General features: G+C 34.1%; 1 long non-coding RNA gene across 2 annotated transcripts; it reads left to right on the top strand.

The window, feature by feature from the left end:
* Window positions 1-179: 179 nt before the first annotated feature.
* LOC121995930 lies at window positions 180-9,855 on the top strand. Of its 2 annotated transcripts, XR_006115935.1 has the most exons (7): window positions 180-844; window positions 917-1,069; window positions 1,143-1,228; window positions 1,458-1,696; window positions 1,851-1,976; window positions 8,139-8,423; window positions 8,512-9,855. It is a non-coding gene; the product is annotated as an uncharacterized LOC121995930 (long non-coding RNA). The 2 variants fall into 2 exon arrangements; XR_006115936.1 differs by lacking the exons at window positions 180-844; window positions 917-1,069; window positions 1,143-1,228; window positions 1,458-1,696; window positions 1,851-1,976 and adding an exon at window positions 7,973-8,062.
* The last annotated feature ends 4,238 nt before the right edge of the window (window positions 9,856-14,093 follow it).

Genomic DNA, 14,093 nt, shown 5'->3' with positions numbered 1-14,093 from the left:
ATTTAACAAAACTTCAAAATATTTTAAAAGTTACTTTATATTAGTTGATTACATTAGTCATAATTTTAATTTAAAATATAAATATCTTGAAGTAGCATTTATTTATATATGAATACATAAATTAATTTATCCTTAGACTAGTATTCACATCTTAGTCAATAATTAAATTGTGAGGAATCAATTTTGGAGTGATCTTCAAGTAAAGAACAATATAAAGTCAACTAGAGAGGCCCTTAAGTTATAGAGTTTACTTATTATTTAAATATATTTTGTAAAACAAATAAATTTATATTGCTATTAATAACACATTTTATTTATGATAAGATCAACACAACATGCTAGATCAAGTGATAAAGGATGTTATTCTATAAAAGCTTTATCATGTTTAGTATATGAATAGCATGATATGAGATGAATTGTTACTCTAGTTATAGACCCTGTATCATATATCAGAACCAAAAACTAAAAGTCTTGACACTTTAGTTTAAAATGTACCATGGCAACAATCGAGGAGAAGCAAGACGACTGTGGTTTACTACCCCAGGGAGACTTTCAAACCACTGGAAAAAGCTATGGCCTGTGGATGATATCATTGAAGCAATTGTGGCAATGCGTTGGGTGAGGAGTGATGGTCCCTCAAGATGAAACACTGATGGGGACCAAACCAAAGGCAGTCACTCTCCTTGTCTCACAGAAAGGAAAAGCTACTTAGGAAGCTTTAGCAGTTGGAGTAGTACATTCCCTTCTTCCTCCAGAATTGGGCCACAAGAGCTCTCAGTTTGCAGAGGTGCAGTGGTGTTTGCCCTAAACAACAGTAACTCTGTGGAGATTTCCAACAAAGCAAGTAGGTTTCTTTTCAGCCTTTCAGAGATTATATCTACATGTGTCTGCCATTGACTGTCTAACTCTTCTTTAGGTTGCCAAATTACTGCAACTTTCAGATGTCTGTATGTCAAGAACACATTGGTTGGGTAAATGGTAGGCCCTTAATTTAATTCAACTTTTCAGTTGTCTGAGACTAGTTTGCTTATCATGAGATTAAGTATTGGCAACTTACTTCAACAATCAGGTACGCTACAGTTTAAGAATTTTGTTTATTTTATGATGTATATAAGATAATTTTTGCAAGGAACATCATTCAGTTACGAATAGCATGGAAAAACAAAGCAAAGATACCTTAACTGTCCTTGGTTGGTGCTTAACTGATTCCTGCCTCTTGAAATTTCAGGTTCTTATTACTTTTATTATTTGTCAATTAATTTGATTATGAAAGCCAACCTTTGAATAAATAAGTCATCATTGAGACAAATTTATCTCATCATTATCCTGCAGCCTAGATTCCAAAATGAGTAAACAACGACAACAATAATGATAAAGAAATGTGTATATATTGCAAGCTTTGTACTTTGATTTGATTGTTGAGAGGCAAGCTACTTGAACTCAATTTATTCTTGTAGATTGTCATGATGCTTCCAATTTGCTTTGCGGGTTGGTGTCTGGGCTTTTGTACTGAATACCAGAGCACTCAGATCTTGTAGCAACCATTAGGTGGTTATATGTTGTATCGATCCATTAAAAATTCCAAGGATCTACTTTTATTTTGATGAGAAAACCATCAATCTCACTTTCAAATCCTGTGAAAATTTTGGCGCTCGCTGTCTTTTGAGATTTAACTCAGCTGAAGCAAATGACTCAGGTTGATTTAATATTGCTGGCTGTATTTTCTTTCCCCTGCATTATTAGCATATTTATATTTCCCCATATGAGTGGATTGTTGGTAAATGTTTCTCATTGTGTTTAGCTGCTTCTTGGAGCTTGATTTGATTAATGGCTTCGTCATCTCTGTCTAGGGTGGCAAGCTCTGTGTATCAATCTCTGTTGTGTGTTTTTCGAATGTTGAAGCTGAAGTCGAAGCCAAGACTCAATGGACTTAACCAGCCTAAATGCTTCCAATGTGCCATTGTTGCTCGTTCAAGGTAGATATGTCTGCTCCTATTTCTGAGTTGCTAATTTTAATAGATGTTTTGCCTTTTAATCTCATGAAGATTCTAGTGAGAAATGGCCATTGCCAATCCAAACATGCTCTGGTATTCATCTTTATTTTACTTTATGCGGGTATCCATGTGTTATAATCCGTCTAATCGTGATCAACCCGGCCTTATGAAAATTTCCATTCACCATCAGAGTAAATATGAAAGTGTAAGTGGCAGTCCACACAATGGCCTAGCGGTCCCCATGGTTTAAGCACGGGAGGTAAATTTCTTACACTCTCTCGGTTTTAAACCTAGGTGCATGCGAGACCCAATATTGATTATTACATCATAGTTCGGGGGCTTGATTTTAGCTTTCTTTCTTTTAGATAATGTTCCACTTATAGGTTAACAAGTTATGATATGCCCTCCGGGACTACAGTGCAATGGTTAAGAATCAAGGGTTGAATTTTAGTTGCGATGTACCGTAAAGATTTTTCTTTAGTGGGACGACAACTTTAAGAATGTTGGCCGCTTGGATGCATTGGCGGAGTCACGTTAACGCCTACCTAAGTTTTAGCCTGACGGCTCAACCGTGTTGAGAAGAAGATAAATTCGGATTTGTAGTGGAGAAAGAAAAAAAAACACGGAGAGAAAAAGAAAAGTAGCTTGGAGTGATGGTGTTGACGTCGACGCTCGTAGCAAGTAGATCATCCGGACGGGTTCTACCATTGTTTGGATGGACCTCTGTGAACATTTTTTGATATACCTTGGTGATCGACCGGTGGAAAATTTTCATGAAGTTAGTTCGATCATCTCTAAAATTAATTGGTTCAAATAGCTAGATATTAAATTATATAAAAAAAATAAGTTATGATATTATTATAGTCGTTTACAGTCCAAGACAAGAATAATGGTGTCATTTATAATTCTTACAAAAACTGACTGAATTTGTAAAATTTTAGTTTCTTTAATTATTTAGAAAATGAGTACTTTTAAAAGTATATAAAAAATATATTGACAAAAATTATCATTATCCTTAAAATTTTTATTCGTAAAAATAATGTTGTCCTACAGTTTGGATAAAAATTACTGTATGTTATAACAACAATAGCTATAATAATTTTGACTAATTAAAATTAATATTAAAATATTTTTGATTTTTTAGTTAAATTTATTATAATATTGCTGAAATAAAGATATTTTTAAGAATGAAAAATAAAATACAATTATTATTTTGATATTTTTTAAATTTCTCTATCCTTTCCACTTCAGATTTTTAGCATAATTATAAATCATATATCCTAATTTTAAAATTACATAATTATGTATCCACTTCTATTTTTGTCCCTATTATTATTCCCAATCGAGTATCTTTTTTAAGCAGTGGAATCAAATTTTTTTTTTTTACTGATTTTGACCTATTTGTATTTAAAAAAATTACCGTTCGTAATATGTTGAATCAAATTAATATTTGAGGGTATATTTACAATCATGAGAATTAGACAAAAAAAAAAAGAAATATTTTAATGTCATTTCGAGATATTTAAATCAATTAGTCAATCATGAGAATTAGGTTGGCATATTCGTGTTAAAAAATGAATGCTCTCAATATATATTAAGTCAAATTGGTATTTGAGGACATATATATAATTATAAAAATTAGACGAATTCATAAGATATGAAATCTCAGAATGATATGAAACTAATTTTTATGTGTTTATATAGTTCTTATGATTGTAAATATATTTTTAAATATTAATTTAACCTAATATATCGAGAGTAATAATTTTTTAAATATGGATTGATCAAAACTTATTAAAAAAATCAATTTGTCAACTTAGGAAGCAAATTGCTCCCCCTTTTGACAGCACACCCCTCCCTCCTCTCTCTCCCTTTCAAATGACATTTCTACCTTTTTTTTTTTAATTTTTTTAATTTTATTTAATTTTTATTTAGTTTTTTTTTAAAGTTAATTTTGTTTATTATTTTTTCATCAATTTTGACACATGTCAAAACACTCCATTCCTTTAAATTATCCCTTTTCAACACTTACATATGTCAGAACCTCTTCTCTCTTTAAATTATTCTTCTTCCAACCCTTGACATATGTCAAAATATGTTATCCATTTAAATTACCTCCTTCCAACTCTTGCACATGTCAAAATCTCTCATTTCTTTAAATTACCCTCCTTCTAACTCTTGACACTCGTCAAAATCTATCATCTTTTTAAATTACCCCACTTTCAACTCTTGACACATATCAGAATTTCTCACTCTCTTTAAATTATCCACCCTCCAATCCTTGACACATGTCAAAACACCTCTCTTCCTTTAAATTACCCCCTCTAATCTTTGACACAAGTCAGAATCTCCCCTCCCCTTAACTCACCCTTCAGCTTTTGACACATGTCAAAACCTCCTCCTTTAAATCCTCCTCTCACACTTCATTTTTAGTCACTCTTTAGTCACACATTCCTCCATTGTTATCTCCCTCTCAGCCTCTCCTTCTCTCTTCCTGAAATATAGTTATTTTCTTAGCCATTACTTTTCGTAATGTATAGAAGAAAATTATGGATGACTATTTGAGTTTATTTTCAGATAGTTGGTCAATTGAGAATGTGGTTCTTACTGAAAAGAGCATCTCCAACAATAGTCACGATTATACAGTCGAATTTACCGCAGATCAAGTTAGTTATTATCGTTATTTTATGCATATTCGTTATTTATTTTATAAGTAAAGAAATTATGTTAAGATTGCATAATGTCATACTTATACATCTTTGTTATAATTTTTTATATAGATGTTTAAGAATAGAGAATATATGATAAATTAAGTAAAGACAGTTGATCTGAAGAATGATATTGTAGTGGTTATTAAAAATTTTACTAATTTAAAATGTGACAAGTTGTCAAAGTGCTATCTTATGTGTGAAAGAGTTGGAAAGTACAAACCACCACGAAATCTAGTTAATGGGCAATCCTTAAAAAAATATTGGGACTAAAAAATGTGAATGTCTATTTTAGCTGTAAGGTATACTAATACTTCCAGATGGTGTAATGTATGGTTTAAGGGTTGTCTGTGGTTTCCATAATCATCAATTAGCAGAATATATTGATGGACATGAGTACCCTTGTAGGTTAAAAACAATAGAGAAAGAATTTATACTCGACATGGCCAACAACATCACACCTCGTGAAATTCTTAGTATTTTGAAGGAAAGAGACCCATCAAACATTACGGGGATCAAAAGAATTTACAATGTTATTTTCACAAATAAATCCACTAAACAGGACGACCTAAATTCTATTCAGTATGTCTTGGATCAATTAATCAAGAAAGAATACCTCCATAATTATCGTACAAATCCAGACACCAGCGAAATCACAGATATTCTTTGGGTTTATCCAAAAAGTCTAAAGCTGTCTATCAATTTTTCATCTGTGTTGATTATTGATATCACATACAAGACCAATGAGTATTGGATACCATTGGGGATTGTGGGTATCACATTCACAATGTGAACTTACTCACTTATGTACGCATATCTTAGTAATGAGATGACAGAGCAACTGACATGAACATTAGGTACATTAAAGAAGTGGATGGTTGAAAAGAAGGCGTCGTTGCCATTGATGTTTGTTTCAGATTGGGATTTGGCGCTTCTTAATGCCATTGAAACATGTTTTCGCAATGCACATCACATCCTTTATATTTGGCACATAAACCAATGCGTAATGAAGAAATGCACCCCTATGCTTGGTCTGGAGTGACAACATTTTTATACATCATGACACTCACTCATTAATTCATCGACAGAGTGGTCTTACCAGCAGAAGTGGAATGTCATGCGCAAGGAGTATCAATGATTTGAGGGTGTTCTAAATTACCTTTGGGATATATTATTACACTCTTACAAAGAGTGGTTTGTTTCAACATGAGCTAATATATGTATGCACCTCGGGAGCAATTCAAATCAAAGGTATAGTCACTTTGTAGCTTTATTATTTAAATTTTGTTCATTATTGTATATTTTAATTTTTTTCAGTATTAAAACACAATGTATTTTTTTATTATAGGCAGAGTCTGCACATGCGAGATTGAAGTTATATTTGCGAGATACCATGTCATCCCTACAAACATCTTTTGAAAAAATACATAAGATGTTGAGAATTTGGTTCGAGGATATTAAGAAGTCATTTGAGAGATGTCTCAACATTCCACACTATCAAAATTTATATGATGACATTTTCAGTAAAATAAGGTGTCGGATTTCATTTGAGACAATGGAGTTGATTTTTGGTCAGCTAAAATACGTTGAGGAAGCATCTCATCAGCTAGCCGACAGATGCAACTGTTTTATCAAAATTGTATACGAATTTCCATGCGAACATGATCTTGCACATTACCGTTATTTTTCCATTCCAATTCCGCTACAAAGTATCAATGCTCATCAGAGGAGATTGTCGATGCACGTATATCGGTTTAATGACAAGGGAGCACGACCCAATAGGACATCCCACATTATTGAGATATTAGATGAGATGGATACACATATGCGAAAGCATATAATAGATAAGTTTTTTGATATGATAGATTTATCTCAAAGTACAGTTCGAGCTCCTTCATACAACACAGAATATAGAGGTCGACTTACGAATAGAGATGAGTAAAGTGAACGTCGCATGCCTTCTTTTGCAGATTAATAAATAAAATTGATTAAAAAATTAAATTAAAAAAAATACAAATACGAGAGCTAGCTGCTTTTAAACAAAATTAATAAACAAATAAAAATTAAATAAAATTGAAAAGAATATACAAAGTTAAAAAAAGGTATAAGCATCATTTGACGGTAATGATGGCAAAGATAAATAGACTTACTCTCAATGTCCCGACTAATTTATTTCAGGATCAATATAGAGGAGGTAAATCACGGACGATTATTAACTTTTAGAATAATAATTAATACATAAAAAAAATATTTACTTTAGATATATTAAAATTTGAACCTCAAATTTCATAAAATAACTTTATATATTAACCAATACATCATCTTAGAGGACTGTAGAAGCATCATTTGAAAGAGAGGGGGCGGCGGTGCTGTGAGAAGGGAGAAAAGCAGCTCTCACTTAGGAAAGGTACTCATCTGTAAATGGTAACCGGCATAAAAATAAAAATAGATATATAATTTAGTAATTTTAGAATTAGTATACATTACTAAGTAATTTTGAAAACCCGTGGTCAGGTCAAAACTGTTTCTACTTAAATGCACGGAATCCAGTGATTAGTCCAAATCAAACAAGTTATCTAAAGCATTTAATAAAATAATAATAATAATACAATGTAATCAATAAAACGATAAGCCTCCATGCATGCAAACTTTTCCGACGTGGATTATTGACTTTATCAAAGTCTTTGCTTGCATTAATTTATTTCACGTGGACTGTAGACTGCAATTCCCACAACCACTCCCTTAATACATACACAAATCAATCACAATCTTATCTCTAAATAAACACTTCAGATTTTCAAATATTAAGTAAATCGAATATAATATCAAATCAGTTTAAAATTTATCTGTTAATTTATCAAAATTAAAACTACCTTGAATATCTAATAAATTGAAAAGATATTCTGCTGTACCATTTCTCCAATGGAAATCTATGCCTTTTATTCTTTGTTTTTTTCTTCTTCTTTCTTTCCCACAGTATTCCTTTCTTATTCGTGGTGAAATCGAAATCAGATAGAGCACAAGTTGAACAAGGCACCTTGTGATGAGATTCCCTTACAGCATTTGGATTTGTCTGCTAAGCAAACTGCTGTTTTCCAATTTGATCTATCTCTTCCAACTGGTTCCTTCTTGTGGACCATCCACACACAAAGCAGCGAGTTTGTTGGGGAATTTATTGAAATTTAAGAAGACAACCAATAGAAACTTGCACAAAGAACCAAATGACTCAGCAGCTGATATGATGATTTCTTCTTGCACTCACACAAGAAACAAAATAGTGCCATCACAACCCCCCTCATATTGTCTCAAGAAACAAAATCCAAGCAAATGAATGTACATTGATCTTCTCCATTTGCTGCGGTATCAACCGGAATTATTGTAAGCCGCGATTAGCTCTTTGAATACAGGATTAATTTTAAGTTTCCTTCATTTGCAGCTATAGCTCTCAGATTTTCCATCTTCAGAGCTGTCTCCATGCAGGCCTGAATGCAGTGGACTCATCAGAGAAATAGATTGCGAGACACTATGATGCGATGAATTAGTGTATTGTTCTTCGGGTATCCGTAAGCCTCCATCAATTGCTCTGCTTGTTTTTTGAGTGTGCAATCTGTATTTCTGTGTAACAATGATGATACAGCTGGATTAGGATTAGTAAGATGAAACTACATGTGGAAATTGGAAAGAAGAATCCACCTGCAAATGGCTCTTCACTTCATCATTTGTGAGTTCATCGACTAGCATCATTTCTCGAATCTGCTTAGGAGTAGCCACTGCATCATAATAAGAAAGGTTTTCTTGTTTTCTATCAGATAGAAGATGAACAAATCGACCAATTTCCTTTCTCCACATGAGCAAAATAGTAATTCTGAAGTATAGACAGCAATAAGAGCTTCATTCAACTGAGGTCTTACCATGTGCACCACCGAGCTCCTCGGTCGCGAGCACAAACCGCCGATGCAGCTCCTGAGACCAGCACCTCCTCATCTTCCTAGGCTGCTTCTGTTGCAGATGCAAGCCACAGTGTGTGCCAGGTGCTGCCGCCAGAGATGCTTCCAGGGATTCTTTAGTACACTTATGGTAACTAACTGGATGGTTCTTGACGGCCGGAGTCACATAACCATGAGTGATCGTGGTAGAGCACAGAGAGAGGTCAGACAACACAGCGGCAGACTCATCGTCCTCCTTGGAGCTGTATAGTTCCAATACCGGCAGGGACGTGTCTCCGCCGTTCCGAGAATCGAATACTGATTTCTGCAATCAGAACCAAAGGAATCCATTTAAGATAAAAAATACTCCGAGAAGTGAACAAAGATTCATTTTTTCCCCAAATAAATGACAAAGAATTATGTATTTCTAACCTCTTTAAAGTTCATCTTATCATGTTTCTGGTCATCTTTACTTTCCTCGCAGATCCAGAGTTGGAACGAGCTCGTCCAGTTCTTCTTATCTCTGAAATCCGAGCTACTCTCGTGGATTTTACCCTTAATCGGCATGAATTCCTGGAACACACGCCCGAAACCCTCGGCGCGGCACCGATCGATCTCCCTCTTCAACTCCTCGATCACTGCGATCGAAATTCCCAAACAAAAGAACCCTAATTTTAACCTACAAGGATCCTAGCGAAATCAAATAAAGGAAGGGCAGAAGGGAGGAGCATCGGACCGACCCTCGCAGACGAGGCGCATGCAGAGAGGGAGCTCGCGCTTGAAAGCTTCGATCTTGCGCTTCTCCTCCTCCAAACTCTTGATGGACTCCTCCAGCCACGACACCTGCCGCCCTCTCTCCCTGCTCTCCGTCACCGCCTTCTTCACGAACCCGACCGCGACGGCCCGCATAGCAGACAGGTCAAACTCCGATCCCATCTCCACCACTGCCGAACCCATCATCGCCGCCTCCGTCTCCGTCTCCGTCTCCGTCTCGATGGGATGTAACGATGGAGAAGACGAGAAAGAGGGCGATTGATTTATAGACGAACCGGTCCGGTCCGACCAATCGAGCCAAGATTCGCGGCGACTCGTCGCCGCGTAGCGCGACGCTCTGAGATCTCGCGGCGCCGAGATGCCGCTTCTCAGCTCTCCGGATTTGGAATCTTTGTGTCCTATTTAGCATTTTTAAATATATTTTTGGTTATGATTATTTTAAGTGATTATTTATTTATTTCTCTCCTTTTATTTTTTCTACGAAGCAATTTTTATTGAATTTTCTGGTTTTGTCAATGGTCAAATAAATCAAGCTCGCGGAATCTATTTTTTAATATATAATTGAAATTCGTTGATCTTTATCTTAATTTGATAGTTTTTGTTTCAAGATTATCATGGGCAGGTGGTGAATTAGGAATCTCAAAAATTTAGATAAAAATAATAAGATGGTATCGTATCCTATTTGGAATAGTATACTTTTGAACCTATATATTTATTTTTATCTAAAAATTTAAATATATAAAATTATAAAATATACATAATGATCATTGGCATCAACTTTCCTAAAAGCATACATGCATTAATAGGATATTATAACACTTGATGTTAAAATCATTGTGAAGAGATATTATAGTACCTCTTCTCTTGAATACGTTCAAGGTCGTCCACGTGTTGAAGTAAACGTCAAGTCCATATATATATATATATATATACATATATATATATATATATATATATATATTTTATTTATTAAAAAATTATAAATTTTATAAATGATTGGAACAGTAAAATTTTAATATTTTTTTATAAAAAATAGTAAATTATTTTTTTAAAGTAAGGTTATTATTAAAAATAAATAATTTAATTATTTTAAAATGATTATTGGTAATGTAAGATTATTGGTTGGGCTGTAAGACTCATAAATAATAAGTGGTAATATTAAAAAAATGTATGTGAAAGAGAGATGTTATTATAATGAATATGTGACAGTAGGCTTTTTGATGAGGTGGTGGGTTGTGGATGCTCTAAATACATAATTTATCTTAAATTTTATATTTTATTTAAAAAAAATCTTTGTATTAGAATATTTCATAAATAGTACTTCTCTAAATTAATTCTCTAGATATTAAAAGATTATTTAATTTGGAAGAGAGAAAAAAAAAATAAAAGAAATGGATTGGATAATGAAAATTAGATATTACATAAGAAAAAAAATAATAAAAAAATAGAAGAGAGAAGAAAATAATAAACAAATAAATATAATGAAAATTTTAGGATAACTAATGTAATGTATAGTGAAAAATGATTATCTAAATCTAATAAAGTAAATAATTTATTCTTTAATATTTAGGGAATATATTGTAACGATCCAAATTTTCTCATTTGGAGTTCTAATAGTGGTTAAAAATATTTAGAAATATTCTAGAGATTTTTAGAAATTTTTAGAGTATTTTTATGTAATTTTTGGAGGTCGTTTGGTATTTTTACTAAATGAAAGAAGTTTCGACAAAAAATTCGAACCCGAGACCTCCGGACGAGCCAAGCCCGTTGCTGATTAAAAGGGGAATGAAATTTAAGTAATAGTTAATAGGAAACAGAAAATAAATGGGAAAAAGGGGTTCATCTGAGGAATCGAACCCGCAACCTCCTGACCTGGTCAAAGCGCAGCGTGCTAGGCGATCCAAGCAGACAGATCGGTTTAGAAAAGGTAGCGGATTTATTTAAGATAGTTAACAGAATATTGGATTATAAAAGGGATAAGTTGATGTTGGATTTGGGCGGACCGAAAACCCTTTCCCCTCTCTTCTTCTCTCTCACTCGCGACGGTAGAACTCGGGCGGAAAACGAGCCGCGGCTAGGTTTCTCTCCGGCGACCGGCCAAGGGGGATCTCCAAGCGGTTGTCACCACCATCACGATCCTCTCGTCAAGGGGAAACCGTGAGCACAAAGAAGGGGCTGAAGCTCGCAGTTTTTGCAAACCCTAGAGTTTTCTTCCGGTTATAAGCCCAAAAAGCAAAAGTAAGCACTTCCTCACCTGCAGTAGAGTAGTTTCGATTCTTGTTAGTTCTTCTTCTTGATTTTTCGAAGCCTGTTTGTAAGGAGGATTCTTTGAAAATTTCTGTCGTGAAGCTCAAAGAGGGGAATGGATTGTAAAGGGTAGGTACACGGTTTGAGTTCTTCAGATTTTGAAATATGTTGTATTGATATTGTAATAGTTAGATATGACTTTCTTTTGGGCTTCGGATCATGCTATGCAGAATTGGGTTGCTGGAGGCTTGAGTGTAGCTTCGGGATTTGCCTTCTTCTTTGTATTTCTGCTGTAGCATACAAGCTTTGAATAAGTTTCATATAGTTTTTAAGCTTCAGTAGGCTTTAGCTTGGAATGACTATGTGTAGCATTTTGGGTTTCAGTTGTGGCCTTTGAAACTTGCTGCCGGGTGCCTCAAATGGGCAAGAAATTGGAATGCTGCAGCCATCGTAGTTAGCATCCCAAATTTAGGATTTTGTTGTTGTTACCCTGATGGGCACATTCGGCTCATGTTGAGCTTTGCAGGTCTTGTTTTGTGATGCAATGGGTTTGAACAAGTTTTATATAGGTTTCAAGCTTTAGCAGGTTTCGGTTTTTAATGGCTATGTCTAGCGTTTTGGTTTCTTTTAAGTTCCAGTAGGTTTTGGCCTTTGTTTGTGCTATGTATGAGATAGGAACAACCTCATTTGAAGCTTAGAACAACCCATTAATCCTATACTAGCTTTAGAGCTTGCATTGCAGATTTTGATATGTATTATATGCAAAACTCCAATCTTAGAGTAGATTTTATTAAGCATTTCATATGCAGATTTTTAGTTAACATTCAAGTGCAGTTTCATTAAGCTTATAGTGCAGTTTTGTTAGCACAGTATGCAGATTTCTGTTAGCTAAATATGCAGAATTTTGATTAGCATAATATGTAGTTTTATTGAGCATTTCAGTACAGTTTTATTAAGTATTTTCATGTAATTCTGTTAAGCATTTCAGTACAACTTTATTAAGTATTTCCATGCAATTCTGTTAAACATTTCAGTGCAATGTTAATAAGCATTTTAATGTAGTTTTGTATGAGACATTCTCCTATTAGAGGTATTAACAAGTATAAGAAAGATAAAGAAAAGAAATAAAAAGACCAAGGCCTTAAGTAGATCCAAAAGTCGAGACTTTAGGGATTTTGGCACATAAGGTGCTTATTAAAATGCCGAGACATTATATATTAGAAGTAATAAAAGATAACAAGTATTTTACTTTATTTAAGAGGCTAGTACCCGACTTCCGAGGTTGTCGTTAAACAAATCCATGTATCCAATTCCGAGGTCTTGGCCCTGGTAGACCGACGTCTGCTCTTTTAGGATTGGTGGCTCACTATCTTAACCTATTAGGGAACGCGCATAAGATGGTACTATGTCTGGGCCCAAGAGAAGTTGATTATTATTTTGAAGTATTAAAGTATAAGTTTTAAACAAGTGAAATAAAAAGAATAAGATTTTAAGCAAGTGAAATAAGATTCAGAAGGTGTTTAAAATTCAGCAAGCTTTAGTTTTCCTTATGCTAGCATGTTATATATTCTGATTAGCTTTACATGTTTAGCATTCCAGTATGTATTGTTCTTTTGTTATTAGATGAGCATGTGTAGTATTTTCTTTAGAGCTTTCAGTTCTTGGATTTCAGTATATTTACATGCATATTCGAGTTTTTATGAGTTAGACAACACTTACTAAGCATTCGCTTATAGTTTGCATTTCCTCTTACTGCAGATACAGGAAAGGAAAAGTTTTAGCAACGGAAGGCGATAAGGTGGCGTGGATGGTGTGTGATGCCAGGACTATGGGAGAGACTTGGGCATTTTTAAGTTTCCACATTTTAGTGATTAATAAATATTTAAGATTGTATCTTACATCTCTTGTCATTGGAGATTATTCTGTTTTAGATTGTATGCTGAGAGGAGTTTGACACTCATTTAACTGCGTGAGAGTTTGTTATATGTTCTAGCCACTTGTGGCTGATGTATACTATGTTTGTATCTCAGTTTATGGTCACCAGTACAGGGGAGACTCTGTCGAAATTTTTCGGTAAGGACTCCTCGTGGTTTCGATCATACCGATTAAGTAGAGTCAGTAGTTAAGTAACGGTCACCCTTAGAGAGTAGTAGTAAGAAGGGTGGTCGTTACATAGATTTTATTCCCTATATTAAAAAAAATACTTTTCATGAAATCTAAATTTAGAAAATAGATAGGCTAATTGATGTGAAAGTTTTTTTTACATAAAATATAAAATTTAAGATAAATTCTGTATTTAGGAAAATTAATATGAATGCTCTTCTAGTGTCAAAAGCTAAGCTCTCTATTGTAATAGAAGGTGGAATCCACCACTCTAGCGGCTCTACACTATCCACCTCACATGTCCATCTGTGAAGAAGTAAATCGGGAAGCTACAGTTGACC

Source organism: Zingiber officinale, chromosome 6A (genome assembly GCF_018446385.1).
Source record: "Zingiber officinale cultivar Zhangliang chromosome 6A, Zo_v1.1, whole genome shotgun sequence".
Taxonomy (NCBI): domain Eukaryota; kingdom Viridiplantae; phylum Streptophyta; class Magnoliopsida; order Zingiberales; family Zingiberaceae; genus Zingiber; species Zingiber officinale.
Note: the sequence above shows the minus strand (reverse complement) of the source record. Positions and strands in the feature narration are given on the sequence as shown.